The 17,944-nt window shown below is 46.3% G+C and overlaps 1 protein-coding gene across 1 annotated transcript in view; it reads right to left on the minus strand.

Moving 5' to 3' along the window:
• The window catches only part of FAM65B (family with sequence similarity 65, member B), a 70,276-nt gene that overhangs the window by 35,486 nt on the left and 16,846 nt on the right, over positions 1–17,944 (minus strand). The gene's annotated exons all lie outside the window — the stretch shown is intronic.

A 17,944-nucleotide genomic window follows, 5' to 3' on the forward strand; every position in this document is an offset into this window, starting at 1 on the left:
TGGTGTCCATCAGGCATGGTAAGGGGTAACTGAACCCCACGAGGGGCTGTGAGCCAGGGTACAAATCTGTTTGCATTGCCAAATTGTCCCACCTCAAAAATAAAATGGTCCTGTTTTCACTTCTGACTTACGTCTCACTGTCTACTGAAAATAGACATCCAGACACAAAGAGGGTCTGGATGGGGGACTAGAAACCAGATGCTTCATTGTGCTAATCCCAACGCCATCCCCAATTTCTGCCGTGCCTGGCATGCTTCTCCCCCAGCCCTGCTGTCCCCATCTGCTACATCGAGGTGTCCCAGAGATTATTTTGGGAGTGTGCAGAGCTCTTGAGGGGCACTCACCATCACCACAAAGTGTTATTACATATATTAAAATAAAAAGAAGAGGGTTCATTCAGCATGAATCAAGTCCTGCAGCTCCCCTTTGAGCTTTGCTTGCTTTCCCCGTGGCTGCTCCCGTCTGGCTGCTGAGAAGGAAGATGCGGTGGATGTACGCACAGCCACAGCATGGGCATGTCGTGATGAGAGAGGGATGCTCCCTACCACAACAAGCTCCAGGCTCCATACGCTCTGCATTTCATGTGTCCAGGGTGGGGGGGACGTTCAGCACCCTGAAAGGGAGCCCCTGCTCTGTGTGCGTGTTCATTTTCAACACCCAGCTCACCATCTGCACCAAACTAAGGTGATTTCAATCCACCCATAAGGAAATAGCAAACCAGTGCAGCGGTTCACAGCAGCTCCACCAGCTTGCTGCTGCCACGAGGGGTGAGGGGGGATGCCTTCCTTTTCCTCTCCTCCTTGATCCTCTGTTTTCCTTGTCTCGACCCCGGCGCTTGCTGCCCTTGGCAGACAATGAAGCAGATTTTTCTGCTGCCTTGGTTTTGTGCTGCTCTGGCAAGGTAAAATGGCCCCACCGAGCTGTCTGAGGAGCTTCACAGCCAGCTGAGGCCACACGGGAGGGCAGGGGGCGGGAGGGGAAGAGGGATGCTGGAGAAGAGGGCACTGGTCCTCAGATGCTGCCAGGGACCGGCTCCTCCATCCTGCAGGACCCATCCTCTCACTGCCTCCTTCCTTCCCGGGGTGCCAGCAGTGCTGCTAACGCCCTTGCACTGTGCAACGGATTGAGAAATTAGGCCGGCTTAAAAATAACCTGACAAAAAAAATGAAAAAGAGATTTTTTTTCCCCCATTTATTTTTAAAAATCTAGACCTGGCATGCCCCATGCCCCCAGTTCATTTCACTCTAACAGCTGGGCTGAGGGGTGAGCTTGGTGCGGAGGCAGGATGGCGTGGCAGGGGCAGGAGCTGCCCGCAGGCGATGGAGCTGATGCTCTGTGAAACCACAACCTCGGGGCCGAGGGGGTGACAGGGAGTCTGAACCACCCTCTCATCCCCACAGACGAGGAAAGATCACGAGCGCCCAAAAAACCAGCCACTTGTGAAGGCTACAGGTTTGCGACGTAAGCCTTCGCAACCAAACGTATTTATTAAAGATAAGCACCAGAGCCACACGATGCCGGCATGGCAAACACTCACTGCAGAAAGCAAATACATGGGGAAATGTTGTGTGCTGTCCAGTTCTGTTTAATTTGTAGCACCAAGCTGGGCAAACACTCATTGAGGTGACATTAGGCGTCGTGGTGAGCTACTGCTTCTCCGTGGAGAGGACTGCGTTGCCTGAGGAGATGCTTTGTCAGGAATATTTCTGCAAGAGCTCCACCAGAAATATCTCTCCCAGTCCCAGCACTGCTGGCGCTACTGGTAACATGAAGTTTTCTCTATTGCACAACCAAAACAGTGTAAATCTTTCCATCTCAGAAGCAAGAGCTGCCCCCTGTGACTGGACAGCCCCCAGAGATACCAGCTGGGATGCCATTAAGACCGGTTTTCTCCTCTACTGTGGCCAGCAGACAACAGTGCTCCGCCATTCACGTCCCTGGCTGAGACAAGACGCAGCATGTCCAGCTCAGAGCCGTGCCAGCTTATCTACAGCCAGGATAAATCTGTGGGATAAAGAAGTTTCTCTCAGGCAGACCAGTACCGTGAGCCCCCACACTGGGCAGAAACCCGTGGCCAAGAGAGATGGAGGAAAGGATGAGGGTGGGAGCAGGAGGGGCTGGGGAGCAGCCGCTCCTCGCAGTCCTGGGAGAAACCGCAGCGAGGACAGGCTTTGGCTAACTTGCACAGGGATAAACATGCTCCAGCCACAGCTGGAGGTACTTGAGCATTCAGTCAATGAGAGCCCAAATTCGGCCCTACACTCATCCCTAGCTCCTTAAGGCTCTCAGCACACCTCTGCAGGGCTGAGCTCTGCTCAGGCTTCCCGATACCCAGCGCTCAGCAGAAGCTACTTTGCAGCTTCCAGGGTCAAATCTCGCATCCCTGCAGACGGTACCATGTCTACCCGTGCCAGCTGATGTCCAACAGTTCAAACCCTGCCGGGGACCAGCTCCCGCGAGACAAAGCAGAAACCCCTCGACTGCAGTACTCTGGGGGGACCGTGCAGCAAATTCCCTTTGGTTTTGCAAATAACCTGAAGACAGTTAAACTGCGTGCTGTATGCTCCCGTTTGCATACAAGGATTCACATTAGAAGTTGGGTCCAGAGTGCCAAGGAGCAGAAAATCCCTTGCAAGTGTTCAGCACTCACCCTGTTTGACAGGATGATTAACACCCCCCCAGGACAGCATCTGGAGACCGGTGAGGGTAGAAGCTAAACAACACCGGCAGTCAGAGGAGATTTAACTGCATAAACACGAGCTGTTCCTCAGAAAATAAGGGGAATAAAACCGAACTTGAAGTTGGGGCCTAGTCATGACCACATTGGCTATAAAAATGTAATTACTTTAGATTCAAAACTCCTGCCAAAACACTAGCACCTTCCACTCTATGAATATCTTCTGTATTAATGTGGATGAAAGATGAATGGGTTTTGCTCCGAACAAAATCTTTGTGTCCATATGTGATCATGCACACACCTACTGGAAGTGTTTAGGTTTTCTTTTGCTTTGGGGAAACTTAAAAAAATAATATTTTTGGAAAAGGAATTTATTTACTTATTTTATTTATTTTGCTCGAGCTTTGGCTTTGCAATGCTTTAGTAGCTAAGACTTTCCTCAAGATACCAGAAGGAAGTGTGGAAGAAATGCAATTGAAATGCAAATTGAAGACCTGCCTGGAGCTACTTCTGCTTCGCTTTTGCATAAAATGGTCAGAACTCAGAGCCCAGATAGGCCTGTGCTCTCTATATATATTATATATAATCTTGGTGATTAATGGATGTTTAATTTCTGTACAGAAGAAAACTGTGATAAAAGGAGGTAACAGAGTCAGAACTGATGATATCTCCCAGTTCAGTCACTTTTTGGTTTTTCAGGTTAGAGGTTGGTTCTATTGTACAAACACATTCTGTTCTTAAGAGCTAAACTTATATTGCTGACATCTCAGATATTTCCAGCTGACCTCACAAAATCTCACCGACCCCGCCTAGCTGCAGTAGCCCGTTAGCCCAAGATTCACACAGACAGCGACTGTGTACAGGCATCACGTTGATGGATTACTTATGATACCTACATCTAGCAAATACACTTTGAACAATGAGTATTTGTCACACTGTTGTAATATATGTTGTAGAGCGGCATTTATTTTCCTACCTTTTAAACCAGTCACAGGCCTCTGTGCTATCAACTAAATAAACTTACCTCTGAATTTAATAATAGAGTGGGATTCTGATAATACGCATAGATGTAGTCACTAGTACAATTTCAATAAGGCTCAGCCCACAAGGACTTACTCAGGTCTCTTGTTGACCTGACCAGTATCCCTACAGATGAACACTACCAAGGGGATTTTGGTGCTACTCCAATGAAGTGACGAACTTTCAAAGTCTGCATTTAGTAGTTACATGATATAATCCTACTGTCTTCTAGATACAGTATGCATTTTGCTCTCAATATAAAGCATATTACACATCTAAAATGATATTAAATGCTTTTAAGATTTGAGAGATCCACCTCAGGAGTGGATGCAATGAGTATGCTTACATTTTTAAATCTATATAGCTAATGAACTAGTGATGTTTCCTTTTAAAAAGTCACCAGTCTGCTTACTGCTAGAAGAAGCATGTGCTGTGTAGGAGCATAATTAATATAATTAGTATTGCCCATGCTAAGTGCACAGCAGATGAATGATGAGCCCAACAGCAGAGTCGAAGGATAAGGTGAAACCCCATCAGCACTCTTTCTCTGCCCTATTCACTGTCAGCTTGCAGCAGGGGATGGCAGATAATTGATGATGTCTCTGTCCCCAGGGAAATAAAAGTCCCTTCTCCCAGCTCTCCTTTCAGTCTGGAAACAGGAAAACAGCTGAGCCTGAGCTAATGAGAAGGGAAGGGACCATCAAGCCCATCACTTTCACAGGGCTGCCCTCTCTTCATCACCCGCAGCATGGACCTCCATCTCCCATAGTGCTGAAAGATTTGATAAACTGTGTGGACTTCAATCTAAGCTGAGAGAGGGGAAATTCAGTCAGAAACACATTTGCTAAATCTAGTCTGACTTTTGCACAGTCCCTTTTTGTTTTTTTTTTTTTCCCCATGATCGATCTGGAGGTGATATTTTTTGTTCACCACATGACGAGGGGAAGTTGGTTTTGCTACGTGTGTGCTAGCAACCATGTAAAGCTGCAATAAATATACCAGTGATTCCTCCTGTTCTCTCCTTGTAGCAGCTACAGTTATGGCCTCGGGTCTAGGGTTTGCTGCGGGGTGTTACAGAGCCCTCTGCAGCTGAGGGTTCATGGAATAGAGGCTTCGAGGATACTTTGGGATTATGTATAATCCTTGATTAAATGGGAATGGGGGGTAGGACTCAATGACTGAAGAGATCCTTGATAATCCTTTGTTTCTATCTTATTTTTTTACGTGTGTGACACGTTTCAAGGCCCATTCTCCATCTACAGAGCTGCAATCCCTACGGTGAGATGGTTTGAGATGGTTTGTATGTTGTTGCCTTTGCTGAGCTGTGGTCTGCAGGCTGTTAAAACTTGGCGATAATTATTTAGGTTAAGGTAAGACATGGTGGCCCACTAAACTGATGAGAGTGGATTGCCACAGAAGTCAACTGACTGTTTTGCGTGCTAGGAACATTTCCTACCTGCAAACCTGGGGGATGTCCAACAAATGAACCGGTATCTTCTTGAATAATGAAAGAAGTGAATATGTTCCTCTCTCATCTATGTCAAGGTCTATGTTCTGCTTATCAGACTAGCTGGCCAGCTTACAAAGGTAAAAAACTTCTAATTGCAATAAGATCCCATTTAAAAGCATGCACCTTCAAAAGAATAAATCCAATATAGGAAGAAACTAATTGTACCCTAGAAGTCACGTCCTCCTCCCAGCCAGCCAATTCTTTCTGCTCTGCACTCATAAACCCAAAGAGCACAATTCAATTTGAAACTTACTCAGGCTCAGTTCAATGGTAAGCTCATTCAGTACGCCTTCAGCTGGTGTTACTTGCTTTTGTTGCCTAAAGTGTAGTCATTTTTAATATTCATTTTCCAACTTCTTCCATCTGACTTAATTGAATCACTCTGGCAACACGAGGCCAGCATGGCCAGTAGCCCAAATAACCACCTGGAATTTACGGTCTCCATGTTCCCTAGACTCCTAGAAGGCACAGAGGTATGCATCTTGGATGATAATGCAGACATTCTTGTGGATGTTTTTTTAATATAAAATTTTGACAATAATATATGGGTAAGAGCACTCAGGAGCACTTAATTCTTTCAGGAAATTTAATTCTTTCATATGAGCTTTTACACTTTGAGGACAAAAACTCTTAGGTATTAGTGCACAAGCTCATAATGACTGAATGTACCAGGAACATTTCCGTGGGATGGTATCTCCTGGAAGCACCCGTAGAAAGGTGTCCTCTACTGGTGACTGGATTACATGAATTAAGACTTTCATGGCACATTTTATGCTCCCAGTGACTGGGTTGCTATTTCCTTGTGCCGGGTAGCATTTGTCAGAGTTGTACAGACATGTGAGCTCCATCTGAAGAACTATTCTTGGTTGCCAGAACAAAATCATGTGCATTTTTTCCATCAAAGTCCAACGCTGTGAGATATTCCTAAATAGCAGCATATGGCTACACTGACAAGCACACTTCCCAAGCCTACATCAGCCGGTGAAAGGCCAGCAGATCTGTGAGCTTCAAACGTTAATTTTAGCGTACAGAAAAAGAGCCACATGGGCTTACCACCATGGCTGCGGAGAGCAGTGTTGCCACAGACAGAGTTATAGCCGAGATGACTGCCTCTCCTTCAAATGGGAGATGTGGGAGCAGCCGGGTCATGCTTGGGTAGGCATCAAAGCTGTTGGTAGCCACATATTCCCGCCTCAGCACAAGAAGGCAAACTTCTGCTCCAGCTCTTGCAGCAAAAATAATCTTAGTTTAACCCCCCACAGCTCGTCCTGCCCTCACTGGCAGCCTGAGGTGGGTCTCCTCTTCCCCCACCATGGACATCCAAGCCTCACCTCTCGTGCTGTGAACTACCCATCGGGATCTCTCGGAAGGCTTGTGCTCCCTTTTCACTGACAGCTTTATCTGTGTTAGTGACGCCTGCAGTGATTCTTTCTTTTATTAGTTGTATTTCAGTACCTTCAGCTTGGGTGGATTCATTTTTCACAATGCACAAAGAAGTGTTTATGTAACTCATGCATCTTTTATAGCTCTACTTAAGCCCATAGCTGGGAGCTTTACTTTGTCATGCCAAAATCCCTGCGAGCGAGTACAAGCCAATGCTACCTGTTCCTAATAAGCTAAAACATTAGCCTTCCGCACTTCGGTATCAAATTTTAGCTTTTGTTTCAAATAATATTTTTCCCAAGACTTGATACTAATAGCAAGACTTGTACTTTACGGTCTCATTTCCGTAAGAACATTTTTTATGTGGTATGTAAGGACATTTTCAACTCAACTACTACAGTATTTGCTAGCTCATCACTAGACACCCTGAGCAGAAACACAAGTTGTCTACCATCTGGAATAGCTCATGCTGTTGGTTCTGCTCCTCCTACCCAAATTGGATGAAGTACATAAACCAAAAAGCAATAAGAATAGTAATAAGAAGAAAGCTAACAATCCAGGTCAATAGCAAAATGGTAAGGAATCTGTGGCTGTAAATGTATAGGACTTGATACTTGATGCTCCCACAGCAATATAGCTCCATCAGTTCGGTAAGCACTGGTCGTCTTTCACACCAGCCTAGGTGCCAAAGTCAAGGTGGGGACTTTTAACTTCATCTTTTATTTTTACTGTAAAACGTGCCTTTGGCTCTAACTCTCATCACCTCACTAGCACAGAAATACTGACTGATGGTAGCTAAGGCAAAGCAGCACCCTTTCTGTCTTGTGCCACGGTTAGCTTTCTTCTGGCCCTTTTTGTAGCTAGTTTTTCACTAGAGCTATTGGTACATGTACTAGGGAGTCACACACTGCCCTGTCTTCTGCTTAACCCCCCCTCAGAGAAACACCGACGGCACCGCTCCTTACCCTTGGTACAGCATGTGCCGAAAACATAAGGAGAGGGAAATGTAAATGAATTATTTCACTGTAATAAACCCAAGGAAAACAAATTTGATCCTAAACGGCTCCCGCGCACGACAGATGGGTTCATGGTAGCTGACCTCATTTTTTGCAGCTCCAACATTTGTTCGGCGCTGGCAGCTGGAGTGAGTGTGCACACGAACCCCAGGCGGTACCTTCCCTAATGCCGTTCCCTTACAGCAGCACTAGGAACACGGAGCCATCATATTCAGCTGGCATTTGTGTAGATAAGCAAAATTTGGTCTGTAACAGTATGTATGAGTGTGGCTGAATCCAGCCGCCTAATTGGATTTGACGTTCATTCATTTCAAACCCAAGCCGGTATGCAGAATTGTCTTTGATTAGAAGTCAAGTCCAATTCTACTCATCATTGATTATTCTTTATGTCAATTAAAGATTTAATTAAAAACAAAGCCCCCCTGCCATCCAAGGGCCGGCAAATAATCTAAAGACAAAGCATTTCTGAAAATCAACTGAGAACGACCTTCTCATGCTTTAAACCCACCTGGCAGCACCAAACCTGTAACAGTGGTTCAGTGCAAGTGACCTGCGCATGTAATGGATCATGCTGCTGTTTTGGCAGCGCTACCTAGTAGTAAAGATGGAAGGCTTTGTGCTGCTCTGTTGTCTAGCCCTACATTAAGAGATAAACTACATGGAGCGACCTTGTGAGAAGTAGTAAGACTAGCAGGATGCAAGGCGGGCTGTGGGAATCACCCTGTCGAGCAGCAGCCTGGCTACTTCTCTACCTCTTTCAGCATATGCCACTGAATACTGCCCCGTTGAACACATGCATTGGGTGGAATTTCAATTTCTCTGCTCAGTTCACAAAAAGCAAACCACCTATTCTGCACTGTTGGAAGCATTAGCAGTAAGGGAGGTCTCAGAAACCATGAGTGGTGCTGGTGGTTTCCTTTGTCCCTTACTGACCATCTGGAACATTTGGAGAAGCCCATGAGCAAGACGTGAGAAGAAGTGGGGTAAGCCAGCCCTGATGTCAATAGATACAACTCCAGTGGGAGTCTTTTGGCAAAATCCATGATGACTCTGAGCAGTGACCTAAATTTGTGTGTCAAGTGTACACAGTAGAGTGGCTCCACCTTCTCAGACTCTGTAAGCAATGAACATAAAAACCTTCTCACTGACAGGACACAGAAGCAATGACCCAGCAGTGTTTAATACAAAATCATCCTTAAGAGTGCTGTGTTCTTTTAGTACTTTGCACCAGTATTTCTGCTGGTTACAACACTCCCTTAGTGCAGACGGCGGCAGCATGGGCAAGGACAGCAAGCCGGGGCTACTGCCTTTTTGCATCTGCAGGGAAGTAACTGCATCAAGCAAATACACGTGGGATGGTTTAGGTAACCAGTGGGCTGCTCTTGAGATTATTTGTTTTGCTTCAGACAAGACAGACAAGCCGTAGCTGTACTCGGTATCCACTCCAGGTATGCTCTAATATAAGCAAGAGTGAGCTAAATTAAACAAATAGGATAGGCTTTTCATCCGTGAAAGGAAAGTAAAACATCATTGTTGTCAAATCCTTTCAGTCGCTAATGAGATACGAACGCTTTGCTGCTCCTCTTTAAATACGCAGGATTAGGATGACTTAAAACGACTTGGATGTTTATATGATTGTTCTATTTCAAGGGGTGTCCTAATGGCACATCGCTCACTAAAATATTATTGAAGACACATCGCTACATGTTTTAGGACAGAAGATCTTTCAGGCTGGATGTTCTTGTCCCAGATACGAGCATTGCAGCAATGGATTTATTTAATCTTTTCTACACCTCACAAGTGTGGCCATTTCAAGAGCATTGCCATAAAAGTCCTGTGTTACTTCATTTATATTTGGCTACAGCATGTGTCTGAAGCTCTCTTCTAGTACATCAAGTAGTTGAACACTGTCCATGCACAACCAAGAGAGGCTGTGTGCTCTGATCTAACCCGTCTCTTGGCTTCAGTTCATTTAACTTCAAAACTTGAATCTTGTCCTAGAGAAGATCTTACATATATGACTTTTAGAAGTTTTCTTTAAATTTATAGCAGAGGTTATGATTCTTCTGGCTAAAGCATTTTAATCTTTAAAAACTCTCAAAGGTATAGGAGACCACAGTGCATATCTAGTACCACCAAACAGCCTAAACTTCCCCCAAACCACCACCATCTTCTCCAGCCAGGATCGTTAAACGACCTGTACAAAGCAGCTGAAAGAGATTTGATGCCGGACAAAGGGCCGAGGGGAGTCTGTGCTAGGTAGAGAGCCCCTCTCGGAAAAGCTTGTATTAATGACCCTGGTACCAGAGAAGAGATCCGACAACCAACGGGGCAGCTGAGCAAAATCAGGCAGGTGATTGCTGCTGTGTGCAGCTACCAGAAGGCACAGGCATCGCAGCTCCCTGCCCCACACTGCTGTCTTACACCGAGCAGTTTCAGCCCACCAGCACAAAAAAGCAGGACAGCTTTATAGATACACAAGTGTTTACAGAAACCGCTTGAAAAAATACCTAGAATTTCATGGATAACTTCTCTCCTTGCCACCGCTTTCTGAAATACATTTCATTTCAGTAGCTATCAAGTTGAGCCAGCAATGTACCCTAGCAGCACAGAAAGCCAACCGTATCTCTGGGCTGCATCAGAAGTAGTGTGGCCAGCAGGTCAAGGGAGGTGATTCTGCCTCTCTACTCCACTCTGGTGAGACCCCACCTGGAGTATTGTGTCCAGATCTGGAGCCCTCAGCACAGGAGGACACAGATGTGTTGGAGCAGGTCCAGAGAGGGGCCACAAAAATGATCAGAGAACTGGAGGACCTCTCCTATGAGGACAGGCTGAGAGAGTTGGAGTTGTTCAGCCTGGAGACGAGAAGGCTCTGGAGAGACCTTATTGTGGCCTTCCAGTACTTAAAGAGGGCCTACAGGAAAGATGGGGACAAACTTTTTAGCAGAGCCTGTTGCAATAGGACAAGTGGTAATGGTTTTAAACTGAAAGAGCGTAGATTTGGACTAAATATAAGAAAGACATTTTTTACCATGAGGGTGGTGAGACACTGGACCAGGTTGCCCAGAGAAGTGGTAGATGCCCCATCCCTGCCAACATTCAAGGTCAGGTTGGACGGGGGTCTGAGCTACCCGATCTAGTCGAAGATGTCCCTGCTCATTGCAGGGAGGTTGGACTAGATGACCTTTAAAGGTGCCTTCCAATCCAAACTATTCTATGATTCTAAGTTTCTCAGTATAGACAAGCTGCTCCCTCTTGAATCTGCAAGGGCTTTCTGCTTCTTGGGGCAAAGGAGGTTACGCTGTTTGAGCAATTGCTGGCACAGATTGGGCTCGGGCCAATTAGCACTCTCCCACACAACTACTGGGTATGGTTTGGGAAGTGGCATGGGCCAAGGACCATTCCCAAAGCAGTCTTCATGTGCTTCCCTTTTTTGGAGGACAGTGGAGTTTAATGCCACAGGTATACGCTGGTCTGTGCCTGTTGCCATTAGTGCCTGAGAACAATCCCAAATGCCTGCAGTTTACTGTCACAGACACAGCCAGTGCAAACCTGATGAAACCCTTCAATATATGGTAAGTAGATCTAGTCAGGTTAAATTGGTAAATTTAATCTGTAATGAACATTAAAAAAGAAATCTTGAGTTTAAAACGTCATATGCTCCAGCCATGCTATAGGATTAGTTACCATTTGAGTCTTTTAGCTACAGAGACATTAAGGATAAACCGGGCATGGATTAAACAGATCTGACAGCGTTTATTGTTGCTGAACTATAAGGTAATTATCTTGCGTAACTTTTCATTGCACAAATTAAGGCTGCACGCATCTCAGCACAGCCCTGCTTTTCCACAGTCTGCCATTTAAAAGAAAAACCCACCGGGGCCATCGCAGGCTAATGAACAACTTATAGGGATGACCCCAACAGTTTGTCCTCCACTGCCCTCCCACTCTTTTCTCCTGTCCTTCTCTGTTGAGGTTTCTGCGTTTTCCAATTCACATAATAATAATAATGGACTGTCTTTCCGGGTGTACGCAAAGGAGGACATAATGGTTTTACATGATGATGGAAAACTATTTTGTCCTTTTGCCAAGGGAAGCAATTGCCTTCCTCACCTGGTGGCAGAACGTCATGCCCACAGGAAACACACTGGCTGGAGAAATCATGCACACAGCATTCGGCTTGTGCTCACCTAGCAGCTGTTACACTGGATCCACCGGTGCCGCCTTCTCTACCGGGAAGAAGGAGGATTATTTTCTTTCTAAGCGTAGAGCCAGGGAAGAATGGGGAAAAAGCAACCCCTTGTTTGGATAACTGCAGATGAAAAGCCGTCTGACCTTCAGGGAGCTTCTGCGCTCAGCGTACGACATGGAAATCAAATATATTACAAGCACTTCCAGTCCAGCACCTGCGCGTGTGGAAACAAGGCTTTGTGGTCCAGCTGCCGTCTGGGGAGATGACGGCAACATCTCCCTCTAATTTTAAAGAAACCAAAACCTTGGTATATGCAGGCGACATTTTAAGCTGATTATTCTGGCCTCAGCTGAAGTCTTAGCATTTTTAATATGGCTTTGGTTTGGGTTTGTGTAGCACAGATGACTTTGTGAGCATTTCCAGCCCGTGGTTTTATTAACCTGAACATCTAATAAACTAAACATTCATCCCTGTTTACTTTAGCGGGTGTCTATCCTTATTAATAAGATTTTGTGTATATCTAAGTAGATGTGGCCTGTGGGTGTTACACTGAATTCAGGAAAATGCCTCATGGTTCAAAAATCACCTCACAGCAAATTGCTTCCTATCCCACAATCGTCCCTGTGCAAATCCCCAAGTCCTTCTTTGAACTAACAAAGGTGGTATTTTGGATGTACCGAACGAGACAAGGAAAGGACAGTCAGTCATGCAGGACTTGACACATTATACACTTAATTGAGCAGTGGCATTTTTTCAACAGCATCATCACCCACAGACGTGCCTGTATGGTTGGGAAAGTGCACAAGGATAGCTGTTGTTGCCACAACCCAGAGATGCTCACAGGGATGAGCGGAGAAAAAGGTGTTTCCACACCCAGGGAGGCTCCCTGGCCAAAGACTACTCTCAGGGATGTTACTGCACAAAGCTGTAACATACGTCCCTACTTCTGTTCCACAATTAAAGTTTTAAAACCAAACATTTTTTAAATTAAAGTCAAGTTGCTTAATAATGGAAAAGGCCCTTTCCTTCATGTTATACGATTAGAAAATGGCCATCGGGCTTTGAACACGGAGCTACATTGACCGTCCCACCTGCCTGCCTGAGGCAGTACCATGGACCACTGCCACCATCTCAGCCCGGAGCGCAAGCCCCGCTCCCCCAAACTTCTGAGGCATCTTCCAGGGGTGCATTCACTACAAACCGTGGGGTTTTTTTTCCTTCTGTTTTGTCTCAGTCTTCCAGCAGATGTAAGATAAATTCGACAAAGGAGAAAGACATTGAGGGACAAATCAAGCTCAGACAGTGAGATGGTAATTCGGGGAAAGAGAAAGGAAGCTGAGGTGCTCAACCTTGCCCTGTCTGTTGAAACACGAACCTCCCGCAGCTATTTGCAGGTGCTTATTTGCCTGTCTGTCTCCAACAGATTTTGCTGTAAATGAGTTCCTTCCTTCGGTCAGCTCAAATAGAAAGGTTTAAATAGTAATAAATAGGGTCAGTCTAGCCTGGTCTTTTGTAGACATGAAGGCACAAGCTAAATCCAGAACCTCAATGACAACTAGATAGATTTTTCTCTGCTGCAGTTGCTATTTGGAGTTGATGGATGGCTTGAAGTTTTCCTGTTGGGGATGTCTTCAGGAAAAAATCAAGTCTGACAAACCTCTGGGTGTTGCAGCTAAATGTTTTTTTTTAATTTTTTTTTTTTTAAATGGTTTCTTACAGAAGGGATTATTTGAAAGAGATGTGGTGGCACTGAAGGGTTACCAGCAGGTTGCCTGACCTGGGAAGCTCTCGCTGCCGTAGCTAATCGGGCTGTGTGAGGGCTGGGAGAGAGGGCGGCTGTGAGCACTGGGACAGCAGTAATGAGGTGGCTGGCTCTGCCAGCCAAGGTCAGCTTACTGGAGGCATCAGAGACCGGAGAGCTTCTGATGCTTTAAAAGGGCTGGAAGATAAAATGTATTATTGTGACTACTTCATGTATTGCGCTGGTTCCAGGGAACTGTCAGCTCCAATTTGTTCCTCCCATTGAAAAGAAGAAAGATGCTCGCATACTTCTGTGCTAATCCCTCATTTCTTTTGTGCTGGTTGGGGGGTAAAAATTACAGGATACCCTTGTAACATAAAAACACAGCAGAAAAGACAACTTTAGGAAAAAAAAAAAAAACAAACAGTTAGTTCTTGCGTCACGCTTAGAGGACTCACTTCTTATTGAGGCCACTGGGTGCAGAGCCTGGATGCAAAGACCAAGGCAAGGTCTGTGCTTGTAGCTGCAAAAAAGCAACTCAAGAGGACCAAGGAACTTGCTCTTCTCCGTGCCTTCGAGTGAGCAGGGCAGTGCGTACTGGGACCTGCTTTTTGATCACAGCTGGGATACAGCCTGTTCCTCAAGCTTCACTGCTGCTTCCTACTTAACTTGGACCTGGTCAGAGAGGGGGGTCCTCTTTCTTCCCAGTAGCCCAAGACCCAGCAGCAAAGATACTTCAAAGTTAGAGTTGGAGAGCCAAGACTCAGGGGATTGAATCCAAATCCCCTGGATGCAGGCCTGTAGCGACAGGACAAGGGGTAATGGCTTTCAACTAAAAGAGGGTAGATTCAGACTAGGTATAAGCAGGAAACTTTTTACAATGAGGGTGGTGAAACACTGGACCAGGTTGCCCAGAGAGGAGGTAGATGCCTCATCCCTGCCAACATTCAAGGTCAGGTTGGAGGGGACTCTGAGCAATCTGATCTAGTTGAAGATGTCCCTGCTCGTTGTAGGGGGGCTGGGCTAGATGACCTTTAAAGGTCCCTTCCAACCCAAACCATTCTATGATTCTATGAAAGACGAGATAAAACCGCTGCCTACTCGCAATGAAACAAGAGCACAAGGTGCTCCAGGGAGCAAACAAGCCATGCTTGCCCACAGGAGGATGCTCAACCAGGTTTTCGCGTGGCAGCTGTCTCTCGGTTGCCAAATAGGGGTAAAACCAGCTCCAGGAGAGGATTATCTGGTACCTACTGCTTTCTTTCCCCTTGAAATACCTGCCCGAAGCAGCAACTAGAGCACCAGTTTTGTGAGACAGCAGTTTAGCCAGGCAGGGCTACAAGAGGGTAAGAGCAGCGATTTCACTAAGGAGCAGACATAAAGCTGCTGAGCAGCTGTGGCCAGGAAAACACGCAGCTTCTGCTTTCATTTGGGGTATGCAGGGAAGGACGGTCGGGGGGCTCAAAGTGAGCTGGCTGCCCAGCCTTAGCTCAGCCATTCCTGACGTTAGGCAGAGATATATAATATGATCCGTTTTATTGCATCCCGGGTTGGCTCCCGCTGCCGCTCTCCTCCCAGCCCTCTCACGGGGACTCAGCAAAGCCCATCCCACCATTCCTTCTCTGGCCACCCGGCTCTTCTGCACACAGACTGCCCTCCTGCTTTGCCCTGGTAAAACTAAATTGTCTGAAGGACAGTGAGGGAAATGAAGATGTTGGCAACTCAGGTACAGGGAGGAAATTAAATTCTAGTTTACACTGTTGCAAATCCAAAGCGGAGCCACCGCGGTTTGTGGAATCTCCCCCGAGCAAAAATACTTCTGGTGTCAAAAGACTTTAAATTTGATTTTCAGTTCACAGTAAGCCCAATTCTTTCTCTCGGTCTTCTAAAGGGCAAGCACACCTTGGAGTCAGTGACACAATCTATGCAAAACTGGGGTGGGAGGGGGGTGTGGAACTAGTCAGTGTGTGCTCTTGCTCATTATTGTTTCGAAAATCTCTTACCGAGAAAGTTCTCTAACACAAACACACACACACATACACACACACAGCCAGAAGAGCAGTGAACACTGGAAGCTAAGTGAACAAAACAGTGGCCTCCGAGCTCCTGCTAAGTGGGAAAATAACCAGCTTTCTTAACGTTTTGGTAACAGAGTCATCCAGGAACCACATAGCTTGGAATGTGACAGGCCCCTATCTGATACTAATTCATGTTCTAGTCCTCACTAAGGAGCCTGTGCCAGGAGCGTGCGTTCAGGCATCGCTCTCCTCACTTCCTTCCCTCTCTGCTTTCAGCTGATGCTCTGTGCTGGTTGAATGGCCACAGACACAGGCTGCCTATCTCCCCCCTGCTTGCAGCTTAGCTTGACTGATGAAAACTACCCCAGTGAGCGGGTTGTCCGTGAGCAGCTTGTCACCGCCACATGTATAGCATGAGGAGGGGAAAAAAAAAAAAGAAAAAAAAAAAAAAAGAGTTCAGACCAGCCATCCCTTTTTTGGAAAAAGCCAATGCTGCCTTTAGTTCTCACTCCCACTTCTTCCCAGCGGGGAAGCAAGGCGGTTTCCCCCAGAACCGGACCCTTCCCAGCAGTGTGCTTTGTCTGGAAGTTAACCTTTCTGCTCGCTCAGTTTTAAAAATATCAAAGAGTGAAAGGTAACCCTCGTGGCGTGTGAACGTGCTGCTGTGAGTTTTGAGGCAGTGCTTTGTACCGCTCTTACCCCGAGTGTTTGTTCTGTGATACAGGTGAACAAAACGGTCATGTGCCTGGAGACCACAAGGAGGTAAAGGAACCTTCTCACTTAGGGATGCTCCTTCACAAACCGCAGACTTCTCCCCTTATACATTCCCAAGTGTTTAAGAAATATTAATTCTGCTACAGAAAAACCTCTAAAATGTAACTGTACTGTCATTTTGGAGAGGAGTAGAGACACGGAAAAGCTAATTGCTCCGTTCCTTAGGCAAAATCCTGGAAAGAAATTCAACCTGTTGCTTCCTAAAAAGAAAAACAAAGAAACAAACAAATAAAACACCCAAAGCCCACACCCTGTGAAGAAAGTGCTGCTTGGATGTCCAAAGTTAAATCAGCATCAGGTTATGGATGCTGGGATTTTAAAAGTCCCCATAGCACATGTGCTTAACTGCACTTGCAAGCAACACAGACACCATCTTAAGTAACTGTCCTAGTGATTTAGTTACTGGCTGAGAAGATGCTGAATTTAGGGAAGAAAAGAGAGATTTTGCTGCCTTTAGACTCTCACAGTGTAATATATACCCACCCATACTTACTTCAGTGTGCAGCAATCTGTCATGTTTGCCCGTTATGGTTATAAAGCAGAGCTGCTAACCCATCCCAGCAGATACCTTCCTCGAATGTGGCCACAATAAACCAGATCCCATTCTATCTCTTCCTGGTGCGTAAAGATCCCAGAGACGGCTGGGCACTGAGCACACAAATCTTCCAGGAAAGACACCTTCCTCTTGCCTCCTTCCTCAAGCCCCCTGTTTGGATACGCTCCCGCTTTTTGTTTGCTCATAAGGAGAGGGATGCTTGTGAAACCTAATTAGCTGCTGGAGAAGATGAAGATAATGTTTCTGTTTGGGAGTGTGCTCCCTGCCCCGGGCTCCAGCTGTGTGACAGCAGCTCAAACACGGTAATTAAGATGAGCGTGGCAGAATGCACGGCCAGATTAATGAATGCAGAAATTACGCCGAAAATACATTCAGCTCTTCCCAGCGAGACGCATGAAAGGGTGCAGAGGCAGAATGGCCACACGCACACAAACGCACACCCACAGTTTCCAGAAAGCTTTTTGAAACTTTGAATGAGAGGGAGCAAAATGCTCAGTTAACACGGCAACAGAAAGACCAGTCACAGGATTAGGATGACCTTTTGTAACCAGGGCATTCAAAGGTAAACTGAAGTGCAATGCCAGTGTGTAATATGTTTGCATCAGTTCTTGGGAATGAGCCAGTGACTGAAAGGAAAACTTAAGAGGGTCTAAGCTTTCCTCCAACCAGTAATACCATAAAAGCTCACTGGAAATAGAAAGACAGGACCTAAGGAAACTCCGAGATTATTCTTTTTTTCTTATGGAAACAAGGCGAAGCACTTCCACGCGCTCTGAGAAAACATTAAACCAGTTTCCCCCGCAAAGCTTTTCCTATCCCTCCGCGAACACCCACAACAAGCAAGATTTTCCTCTCATTCCCAGCCTATAAACCATCCACAAGCAGCCCCACAGAAGCCCCTTTTCCCTCCTCAAAAACCCCTCTCCGCCGAAGCCCCCGGGGCAGAGGAGCGGGGACGGGACCCTCTCCCGTGACAAGCGGCTCTTCAGCCCCGCAACCCTCGGGCTCCGCTCGGCCACGTCCCGCCCCGGGAGCAGGATCCCCCCCCTCCACCCCT

The sequence above is a fragment of the Charadrius vociferus genome, unplaced genomic scaffold, assembly GCF_000708025.1.
Source record: "Charadrius vociferus isolate BGI_N301 unplaced genomic scaffold, ASM70802v2 scaffold195, whole genome shotgun sequence".
In the NCBI taxonomy this organism is placed as follows: Eukaryota; Metazoa; Chordata; class Aves; order Charadriiformes; family Charadriidae; genus Charadrius; species Charadrius vociferus.